Below are 12,470 nucleotides of genomic sequence, written 5' to 3' on the forward strand. Positions count from 1 at the left end.
GTTCACTAAATATTCACTAGGGATGACTTCCCTAGCAACCCTCCTAATGACCCTCCTAGGTTTTAAAGCCTTGGTCATTTGGGACTCATCAAGATCAACTCTAGGGGTGACTCCCCTTGTGACCTTGGTGATGGTCTTCTTAGCCCTAGGTCTTGTTCCATAATCGAATGGAACATTATGATAAGCGGGCTTGACCACTTGAGACTTAGGTTTGTGACCCGAACCTCTCATGTCCTTGGGCTTTGATTTTTGACCCTTAGACCCTAGAGTTGACTTCTCCAAATTCTTAAGAGCATTTTCTAAAGTGTCAAGTCTTGACCTCAAGACTTGATTTTCCTTCTTTAATACCTCAAGCTTTAATTTTCCATTTTTCTTTGAGGTATTCCTAGGCATATGTCTAGTTGTTTTGGGATTCCTATCTAGGTTTTCCTTAACCTTAGATGAGTTAACTCTAGGGTTGACATTTCTAGCATTGTCCTTATCTAGGCTAACATGTTTGGCACCTAAGCACATGTATCGGTTTCTATGGTTATCATGCTTATCATTATTGACAATTGCAATAAAACTACTAGCATGTGTCTTATTAGAATTGCAAGAATGTGCCTTAAAGGATACCTTAGGGTTTACCTTAGCTCCCCCCATAGATGTGCTTGGTCTCTTGTCCTTGTGAGGTTGCCTCCCCCTTGGACATTGACTCCTATAATGTCCCCTTTGCTTGCATTGAAAGCACACCACGTGCTCTTTACCCTTGCGTATCGGGACTCCGGCTTCCTTGACTTTTGGTGCCGGTGGAGTCTTCTTAATCCTCTTTGGACATTTACTTTTGTAATGCCCATATTCCCTACACTCAAAGCACATTATATGTAATTTACTTGAAATTAAGTTGCTTGAGTTACCTAGGGTTGAGGATGGATATAAGTTCTCTCCTTCATCCCTTCCGGAGGTAGAGGCTTCTTCTTCTTGCTCCAGTCTTGAAGAAGAACTCTCCTCCTCTTCTTCCTTAGATGTTGAGTAGCCCTCAACTTATAATTCCATACCTCCATGATGTGAGCTACTTGGCTCACTTGACTCCTGTTCATGACATGAATTGGAGCTCTCCTCATGAAACTTAGCCAAGTTGTTCCACAACTCCTTGGCATTGTTGTATCCACCTATCTTACACAAGATATCATTAGGTAATGAAAATTCAAAGATTTTCGTTACCTCGTCGTTGATTATGGATTGGTGGATTTGTTCCTTCGTCCACTTCTTCTTCTCGAGAGGTTCTCCTTCTTTATCCACCGGAGGAATAAAACTACTTGTACACAATTCCAATTTACTAGGTTAGTCATAAGAAAATACTTCATTCTTACCTTCCGATACGCGAAGTCATCGCGATCGTAGAAGGGTGGAATCGTGACGTCTTTTCCAAGTTGATCCATTCTCTAGCTCGTGCTCCCTCGGGTGTCAATCCGACGAAGAGCGACCTCGCTCTGATACCACTTGTTAGGACCTTCGGATGGCTAGAGAGGGGGGTGTGAATAGTCGACCACAAATTCACGTTTCTTCCTACAATTTTAGTTAGCGCAGCGAAAATAAAAGATAGAAACGAAACAGGAGAATATCAAACCTCAAACGCGACGATATAACGAGGTTCGGAGATGATACTCCTACTCCTCGGCGTATCCGTAAGGTGGACGAATCCTATCAATCCGTTGGTGGATGAGACCCTGGAAAACTGGCTAATAAAAACTCCTTCTGGGTGGAGAAACCTCGCCACAATCTCTCTTGCAACAGCAAGATCGGAGTACAAAGATAAAGCAAGAAGCCAAGAATAATATGAATGTAAAAACACTAGTTTGCTTGTCTTCTCGTCGACTGGTGATGAAGCAACCACTTCACGGATGCCAACAACAACAGCAACTGATCAGTTGGAGTCCAGCCGAGGGAAGCTCACACGAAGCTTCAGCAGTGGAGAGCTCAACAAAGCTCAGATCGCAGGAGCAAGAAGAAGTCAACCTACCTATAGAGGCCCTCCACCTCTTGATTTATATGAACCTGCGAAGAAGAAGACACAGACACAGAAATCTAGCCGTTGTGACTCAACGGCTAGACCTGGACCGATCAGGCTCCACCCTGATCGATCCAGGACGGATCTGATCGATCAGGGGACCGATCAGGACCTAGGCTGATCGGTCCCCAGACCGATCAGGCCATAGGTGGATCGGTCCACAGACCGATCCCTCCTATTCCTTCTCCCAATCTTTTTGGTTACTGATCGGTCACCAGACCGATCAGATGACCCACAGTGAGAATCAGTGCATCACTGGATCGGTCAGCAGACCGATCCAGATACCCATAGTATCACTGGATCGGTCAGCAGACCGATCCAATTTCCTAGCCTTAAACCCTAAAGTCTTCCTGATCTAGAGAACGAGCTACCGAGTCCTCTCTGGCCTAGTCCGGAGAACGAGCTACCGAGCCCTCTCTGACCTAGTCCGGAGAACGAGCTGCCGAGCCCTCTCCGACTTCGTCCGGTCCAGAGAACGAGCTACCGAGCCCTCTCTGACCTAGTCCGAAGAACGAGCTGTTGGTTGCTACTCGGAAAACCTAGAGGTTCCACTGTACAAAAATTTTGTACAAAGGTCTGAACCTTTTCCTAGCTACCATGTGTTCTTTTAAATTAAATTTTGGATCGCCTGCGGAACTTAACACGTTTGATCCAAAACTTAATCTATTCGTTCTTTTAGGTTTTGACTTGGGTCTCCTGCGGAACTTAACACGTTCGACCCAAATCACCTTAAGTTATTAATTCCATTAAATATTAATTTCCATAATTGGTTCCCAGTACTAACGTGGCGAGGCACATGGCCTTCTTGGATATGGGAGCAACCACCACCGACTAGACAAAACCTTTTATAGAAAGGTAATATTTAATTTCCTAAAATAACTTTAGGTTAACCGAAAAGAACAATCAAATCACAAGGAAAAGAAAAAACAAAAGAACACAACATCGAAAAACATATTCAAAATTCTAGAATCGTAAGCCTCTTGTATTTGGTATTATTTCCATAAATAACTAGCATGATGCAGAAAGGAAAAATTACTAGTTATACCTTCTAAAAGACCTCTTGATCTTCTACCGTATTCCTCTTCTAACCTCGGACGTTGTGTGGACAACGATCTTCCGAGATGAGAACCACCAAGTACCTTCTTCTTCCTTACAAGTTTCGGCCACCACAATTCTCCAAGAGAAGTAGAGGTCCGGCCACCACCACCAAGCTCCAAGGGATGCAAGAAACAAAGCCACCTTTCTCTCCTTCTTCTCCTAGCTAGAACCGGCCACCATCAAGAGCTCCAAGAGAGGTTGCCGCCGGCCATAAGAAGAAGAGAAGAGGAAGAAGCTAGGGCCGGCCACCAAGGAGAAAAAGAGAGGAGAAGAATAATAGAGTTGATCACCCATGAAGGCACCTCTACCCCCTCTTTTATAATCCTTGGTCTTGGCAAATAAGGAAATTTAATTAAAAACTTCCTTAATTATTTTGTCATGAAAAAGAAAATTTTATTTAATTAAAAATAATTTCCTTTTACAAATACAATGGCCGGCCACACTTCTCCACAAATCAAGGAAAGTTTTAATTAAAACAAAATTAAAACTTCCTAATTTGTTTCTAGAAATTTATAAAAATTTCTCCAATAATTTTATCCCTTCATGATTGGTTAATAAAAAGGAAATTTTATAAATTAAAATTTTTCTTTTAAACATGTGGATAAAAAGAAAGTTATCTCTAAAAATTAAAATCTCTTTTAATCTACAAATAAGGAAAGATATCAAATCTTTTCTTAATCTTTTGTAGAAACTTATAAAAGAGAATATTTAATTTTAAACTCTCTTTTAAATCATGAACATGATTAAAAAGGAAAGTTTTCTTAAAATTTAAAATCCACCTTTAATCAACAAATAAGGAAAGATTTCAAATTTTAAACTCTCTTTTAAACATGTAGATGATTTACAAATAAGGAAAGTTTTTACCAAAAATTAAAACCATCCTTTTAAACTACAAATAAGGAAAGAGATTAATCTCTTCTCTTAATCTTTTGTAGAAAGCTATAAAAGGAAATTTTAATTTTTAAACTCTCTTTTAAAATCATGATATCCACATAAGAAATAATTTTAATAAAAATCCTTTTTAATATTCTAGTGGTCGGCCACCTAAGCTTGGGACCCAAGCTTTGGCCGGCCACCTACATGGCTCATCCATTTGGTCTTGGCTGGCCCTAGCTTGGGTTCCAAGCTAGCTTGGCCGACCCCATTGGATGGGTAAGAAGGTGGGTATGCGGTGGGTATAAATCTCTATATACTAGAGGCTACGATAGGGACCGAGAGGAGGAATTGGTTTTGGTCTCCCGATGAAATTAAGCATCCCGTGTTCGCCCCGAACACACAACTTAATTTCATCAATAATAATTCATTCCACTAAAGAACTATTATTGAACTACCGCACCAATCCCAAATTACATTTTGGGCTCCTTCTTATTATGAGTGTGTTAGTCTCCCTGTGTTTAAGATAACAAATGTCCACTAATTAAGTAAGTTACTGACAACTCACTTAATTAATATCTAGCTCCAAGAGTAGTACCACTCAACTTCATCGTCATGTCGGACTATGTCCACCTGCAGGGTTTAACATGACAATCCTTATGAGCTCCTCTTGAGGACATTCTCAACCTAGATCACTAGGACACAGTTTCCTTCTATAATCAACAACACACACTATAAGTGATATCATTTCCCAACTTATCGGGCTTATTGATTCATCGAACTAAATCTCACCCATTGATAAATTAAAGAAATAAATATCAAATATATGTGCTTGTTATTATATTAGGATTAAGAGCGCACACTTCCATAATAACTGAGGTCTTTGTTTCTTTATAAAGTCAGTATAAAAGAAACGACCTCTAATGGTCCTACTCAATACACTCCAAGTGTACTAGTGTAATTATATAGTTAAGATAAACTAATACATAATTACACTACGACCTTCCAATGGTTTCTTCCTTTCCATTTTAGTCGTGAGCTACTGTTTATAATTTATAAGGAAACCGATAACATGATCTTCTGCGTGTGACACCACACACCATGTTATCTGCAATATAAATTAATTGAACAACTACATTTATCATAAATGTAGACATTTGACCAATGTGATTCTTATTTCTAGATAAATGTTTATACCAAAAGCTAGGCTTTTAGTATACACTCTAACAATCTCCCACTTATACTAAAAGACTATGCTGCCCTGCCATACATCTGATTCCCAACCCTTCAACATGCCCATCAAAAGCTCTTGCCTTAAGGACCTTAGTGAAAGGATCTATAGGTCATCACCTGATGCAATCTAGGCGGCAACAACTTCTCCTCGTTTATACGATTTCTCGTATTGGGTGGTACTTGCGCTCTATTGTGTTTACTTGCCTTATAGACTTATGGTTTCTTCGAGTTTGCTACTGCACCAACATTATTACAATAAATTGTAATAATCTTTGGACAAATCAGAAATCATTTCTAAGTCTATCTTGAGGTTATTGAGTCATTCAGCTTTTATGGCTACCTCAGAGGCTTGTCATATACTAAACTTCTATGGTGGAGTCCAGAAAAACACCTATGCTTATCACTCTTCCATAGTTATGACTTTACCTCCTAAAGTAAACACAAAACCCCGAGGTTGACTTATTATTGTCCCTATCCGATTGGAAGTCAAAATCCATACAACCCACAAGGACCAAATTAACTGCCTTGTAAGCTAACATATAATCTCTAGTACCTCTAAGGTACTTCAATATATGCTTTACTGCAGTCCACTGTCCTTGTCTAGAGTTACCTTGTTATCTGCTAACTATGCCCTTGGCAAAACAGATTTCTGATCTCGTGCATAGCATACATTAGGCTTCTGTCAGCCGAAGCATAAAGAACTGCCTTTATTTCCTTTATCTCCTTTGATGTCTACAGAGACATATCTTTAGATAAAGTTACTCTATCCTGAAAAGGTAAGAAACCTTTCTTGGAGTTTTGTATGCTTAAAACGAGCAAGGATTTTTTCGATGTATGAAACTTGGGATAAGTAAAATATTCTTTTCTTGCGATCCCTTATTACTTTGATCTCAAGAATATATACATTCTCTCAAGTCCTTCATATCGAATTGTTTGGACAACCATACCCTTACTTCTGACAACACTTTGATATTGTTTCCAACTACCAAAATGTTATCTACGTATAGTACAAGAAATACCACCACGTTTCCATCACGCCTTTTGTATACACAAGACTTATCCGGTTACTAAATAAATCCATAGGTCTGGATTACTTTGATAAACCGGATGTTCCAAGACCTTGAAGCTTTGCCTCAGTCCATAGATTGATTGAGCTTACACAAGATGCTCTTAGCCCTTTGCAATGAACCCTTCTGGTTGCTTTATATGGATGCTTTCTTCAAGACTTCCATTAAGGAATGCTGTCTTGACATCCACTTGCCAAATAGATAAAAGAATCCGGATAGATTTTAGCATGACTACCAGTGAAAAAAGTTTCCTTTTTCATCAAGCCTTGCTCTGAAGGTTTCTACCTTCCTGTCTATCCTTCTTTTCCTATTATAGACCTTTTACACCCAAAGGCTTTTACACCATTTGGTGGTTCTACAAGCTTCCAGATTTTATTAGAATACATATATTCTAATTCTGTTATTCATTACTCTTTGCCAAGATGCTGCATCTTTATCTTGGAGTGCTTCATCATATGAACGGAGATCAGGTTCATGTCCTTCAGGGATCGAGTCCAAAAACTCTCCCAAAACATGAATCTTTTTAGGTTGCTTAACAACCCTCCCACTATGACAAGACACTTTCTGTAATTGTGTATCATTTGTGATACGTGTTGCAGTTTCCTTGTGGTATCTCATCTTATACAGTTGGTACTAGATTAGACATATCTTTTATTATTTCCTTAAGAACAAATTTACTTATGAGCACGTGGTTCCTAATATAGTCATTTTCTAAAAATCAGTCATTGATGCTAACAATGACCTTCTGATTTTTAAGACTATAAACCTTCTTTTGTTTATCTAGGATAACTTACAAACAAGTGAACTCCTATCCAACTTATCATTGTCTCTCTTTAACATATGTGCTGGATTACCCGAATCCGAATATGCTTCAAAAATAGGTTTTCACCTATTCAGCAATTCTATATGAGTAGAGAGTTCTAACTTGGAAGGTACTATGTTCACTTTCGTTTTCAGAGTTTATCCTTAAAACAAATTTGATAATTTTCTGAATAACTCATCATCTATCTAATTATTCCATAAGAGTCCTTTACCTTCTTTCTACTACACCATTCTGTTGGGGTGTACCAGATGCAGTTAGTTGGGATTGAAATCCAACTTCTGATAAGTGACTCCTAAAATCTCTCAAGAGGTACTTGCCACTACGATCTTCCATAGTGACTTTTTACTTTAACATTTCTCCGCATCAACCTTGTACTCTTTGAACTAATCAAAGTACTTAGTCTTGCGGTACATTAAGTAAATTTATTTGTATCTTGAATAGTTGTCTATAGACAAAATATTCAATACTACCTCTTGTCTGGATAGTCATAGGATCACACAAATCAGAATGAACCGATTTCAACATATCTTTGACTCCATACCCCTTGGACTTAAAAGCTTCTTGGTTATTTTCCTTCCAAGTAAGACTCGTAGGTTGGAAAGATTTCCACTACTAATGAACCCAAAAGTTCATCAGCTACCAATGAATCCTACTCAAGTATAACCTAGCTTTTAGATGTCAAAGATATAATTGGTTCATTTCCGAAGGTTGCTTTCTCTTAAAATTAGAAGATGTGTTACTAATTTCCATTTGTTGCATCGTGGGAGTTATTGGATTATAAATTGTCAACCACCATACCAGAATAGATAACTTTCCTATTTTTCTTGATAACAACTTTGTTATCAAAATAGACACAATATCTATAATAGTTTAGAAACTGAAGTCAGGTTCTTTCTAAACTTGGTACGTAAAGATAATTACTTAAAATCCATATTTTATTCTTATCAAAGGATAAACATCTCCCACTGCAATAGCTACCACTTTTACAGTAGTGCCCATGTGGACGGTGATTTACCTTTCATTTAGTTGTCGGGTTTCCTGGAACCCTGCAATGAATTGCAGACATGATTAATGGCATCTTGTATCTACACTCCAGGTTCTGGTAGATAACACCACTAGACATGTTTCAACTAATGAATTAAATACACCTAAATTGTTCTTAGTTCTAAGAAGACAGTCTACCTTAATGTCCAAGTCCTATTTCCAATCATTACAATTGGGACTACTAAGTCTTTTCTATAGTATGACTACTAGGGATTGACAAACATATCCTAAGAATCATTAGTCAAGATCAACTTCTTAAAATCTCCATAAATTTTGCGTATACAAAATTGAAGAGGAGATTTCATTAATTTTATTATCTCGTCAACTTTACTTTATGATGAATAAAATTAATAGTTGGTTTATCTTTAATCAAATATTTGGTCAAGACTCTAAATTTAAAATAATATTGATTCCTCTAACAATACTATTTAAATTTACCAACACCTCAAAACACCGTGAATTTTGCATGCCACGTTAGTGTGGACGTATACAAAATCAACATTTGTAAGAGGAAGGTTTTACCCATTAATTATCTTGTCAACGTAACTTTATGACAAATAAAATTATCTCAAACACCGTTAATTTTGTATGCCACGTTAGTGTGGACGTATACAAAATCAATCATTTGTAAGAGGGGTTTTAACCCTTTAATTTTATTATCTTGTCAACCTAGTTTTATGACAAATTAATAGTTGGTTTCATTTGGTCACACAAATAATAGCAGTGACTCCGATGGGGAGGATACTATTAGATGTGTCTAAGTGTATACCATTACTTGACACTAAGTCCATTAATAAGATTATGCCCCTTCCGTTGGGGAAGATCACACGCTCTTAATTAACTTCCTATAGTCATCCAAAAATGGAAGTCAGTTCTAGTGATCAACAAACAAGCTCATCCGTTATGGAGGAAGGCACTCAGAGCCAACGCGCAAGCTTGTTTGCATCACTTACAAACCAGTAATGGAGACCATGTGATTTACTTAAAAATTCCTCTCTCACTTAGTTATTTATAAATGAGGAATTTTAACTATGCTAGCCTACTAAACTTGTAAACTAACATGCACACACATCACATTATAAAAGCAATAAATAGAAAATCTAATTTTCAACTATTATGGCTTTTATCTCTAGTTGTCCTCCGTGTGTTGTCATCCCAAGCTGCTGCCATATTTGGCCAACGCCACCGGGTCCAGCTGTCGCATCCATCTTGCTCCTAGTTCCGCTGCGCCTCTGGTCCTTAGAAGGTTCCACGCTTTACAAGATTCGATCCGCGACATAAATAGAATTTTACATTTTTGATCCTATATTCCATAAAAGGAATGTACATGTATCTAGATCAAAATAAAATCCTAATAAATCTAAATACAGCTCCCTGTATTTTAATACAATCATGCACACATATAAATGCCCTTGACATGTCCAAGGGTCCAATCACACACATAATAACTAAAAGTCATAATAGTTGGATCCTGCATCCACAAAGTTAGCACATCCTACTATTATCCTGCCTAAATTATGTATGACATGTGCATAATTAAACTAATACCAAATACACAGAGGCAAAACCCTAGCTCTGATACCAATTGTTGGTTGCTACTCGGAAAGCCTAGAGGTTCCACTGTACAAAAATTTTATACAAAGGTCTGAACCTTTTCCTAGCTACCATGTGTTCTTTTAAATTAAATTTTGGATCGCCTGCGGAACTTAACACGTTTGATCCAAAACTTAATCTATTCGTTCTTTTAGGTTTTGACTTGGGTCTCCTGCGGAACTTAACACGTTCGACCCAAATCACCTTAAGTTATTAATTCCATTAAATATTAATTTCCATAATTGGTTCCCAGTACTGACGTGGCGAGGCACATGGCCTTCTTGGATATGGGAGCAACCACCACCGACTAGACAAAACCTTTTATAGAAAGGTAATATTTAATTTCCTAAAATAACTTTAGGTTAACCGAAAAGAACAATCAAATCACAAGGAAAAGAAAAAACAAAAGAACACAACATCGAAAAACATATTCGAAATTCTAGAATCGTAAGCCTCTTGTATTTGGTATTATTTCCATAAATAACTAGCATGATGCGGAAAGGAAAAATTACTAGTTATACCTTCTAAAAGACCTCTTGATCTTCTACCGTATTCCTCTTCTAACCTCGGACGTTGTGTGGGCAACGATCTTCCGAGATGAGAACCACCAAGCACCTTCTTCTTCCTTACAAGTTTCGGCCACCACAATTCTCCAAGAGAAGTAGAGGTCCGGCCACCACCACCAAGCTCCAAGGGATGCAAGAAACAAAACCACCTTTCTCTCCTTCTTCTCCTAGCTAGAACCGGCCACCATCAAGAGCTCCAAGAGAGGTTGCCGCCGGCCATAAGAAGAAGAGAAGAGGAAGAAGCTAGGGCCGGCCACCAAGGAGGAAAAGAGAGGAGAAGAATAATAGAGTTGATCACCATGAAGCCTCCTCTATCCCCTCTTTTATAATCCTTGGTCTTGGCAAATAAGGAAAAATTAATAAAACCTTCCTTAATTCTTTTGCCATGAAAAAGAAAAATTAATTAATTAAAAATTAATTTCCTTTTTCCATCTTATTTGGTCGGCCACCTACAATCCACAAATCAAGGAAAGTTTTAATTAAAACAAAAATTAAAACTTCCTAATTTGTTTCTAGAAATTTATAAAAATTTCTCCAATAATTTTATCCCTTCATGATTGGTTAATAAAAAGGAAATTTTATAAATTAAAATTTTTCTTTTAAACATGTGGATAAAAAGAAAGTTATCTCTAAAAATTAAAATCTCTTTTAATCTACAAATAAGGAAAGATATCAAATCTTTTCTTAATCTTTTGTAGAAACTTATAAAAGAGAATATTTAATTTTAAACTCTCTTTTAAATCATGAACATGATTAAAAAGGAAAGTTTTCTTAAAATTTAAAATCCACCTTTAATCAACAAATAAGGAAAGATTTCAAATTTTAAACTCTCTTTTAAACATGTAGATGATTTACAAATAAGGAAAGTTTTTACCAAAAATTAAAACCATCCTTTTAAATTACAAATAAGGAAAGAGATTAATCTCTTCTCTTAATCTTTTGTAGAAAGTTATAAAAGGAAATTTTTAATTTTTAAACTTTCTTTTAAAATCATGATATCCACATAAGAAATAATTTTAATAAAAATCCTTTTTAATATTCTAGTGGCCGGCCACCTAAGCTTGGGACCCAAGCTTTGGCCGACCACCAACTTGGCTCATCCACATGGTCTTGGCCGGCCCTAGCTTGGGTTCCAAGCTAGCTTGGCCGACCCCCTTAGGATGGGTAAGAAGGTGGGTATGTGGTGGGTATAAATCTCTATATACTAGAGGCTACGATAGGGACCGAGAGGAGGAATTGGTTTTGGTCTCCCGATGAAATTAAGCATCCCGTGTTCGCCCCGAACACACAACTTAATTTCATCAATAATAATTCATTCCACTAAAGAACTATTATTGAACTACCGCACCAATCCCAAATTACATTTTGGGCTCCTTCTTATTATGAGTGTGTTAGTCTCCCTGTGTTTAAGATAACAAATGTCCACTAATTAAGTAAGTTACTGACAACTCACTTAATTAATATCTAGCTCCAAGAGTAGTACCACTCAACTTCATCGTCATGTCGGACTATGTCCACCTGCAGGGTTTAACATGACAATCCTTATGAGCTCCTCTTGAGGACATTCTCAACCTAGATCACTAGGACACAGTTTCCTTCTATAATCAACAACACACACTATAAGTGATATCATTTCCCAACTTATCGGGCTTATTGATTCATCGAACTAAATCTCACCCATTGATAAATTAAAGAAATAAATATCAAATATATGTGCTTGTTATTATATTAGGATTAAGAGCGCACACTTCCATAATAACTGAGGTCTTTGTTTCTTTATAAAGTCAGTATAAAAGAAACGACCTCTAATGGTCCTACTCAATACACTCCAAGTGTACTAGTGTAATTATATAGTTAAGATAAACTAATACATAATTACACTACGACCTTCCAATGGTTTCTTCCTTTCCATTTTAGTCGTGAGCTACTGTTTATAATTTATAAGGAAACCGATAACATGATCTTCTGCGTGTGACACCACACACCATGTTATCTGCAATATAAATTAATTGAACAACTACATTTATCATAAATGTAGACATTTGACCAATGTGATTCTTATTTCTAGATAAATGTTTATACCAAAAGCTAGGCTTTTAGTATACACTCTAACACGAGCTGCC

Source organism: Zingiber officinale, chromosome 6B (assembly GCF_018446385.1).
Source record: "Zingiber officinale cultivar Zhangliang chromosome 6B, Zo_v1.1, whole genome shotgun sequence".
NCBI lineage: Eukaryota > Viridiplantae > Streptophyta > Magnoliopsida > Zingiberales > Zingiberaceae > Zingiber > Zingiber officinale.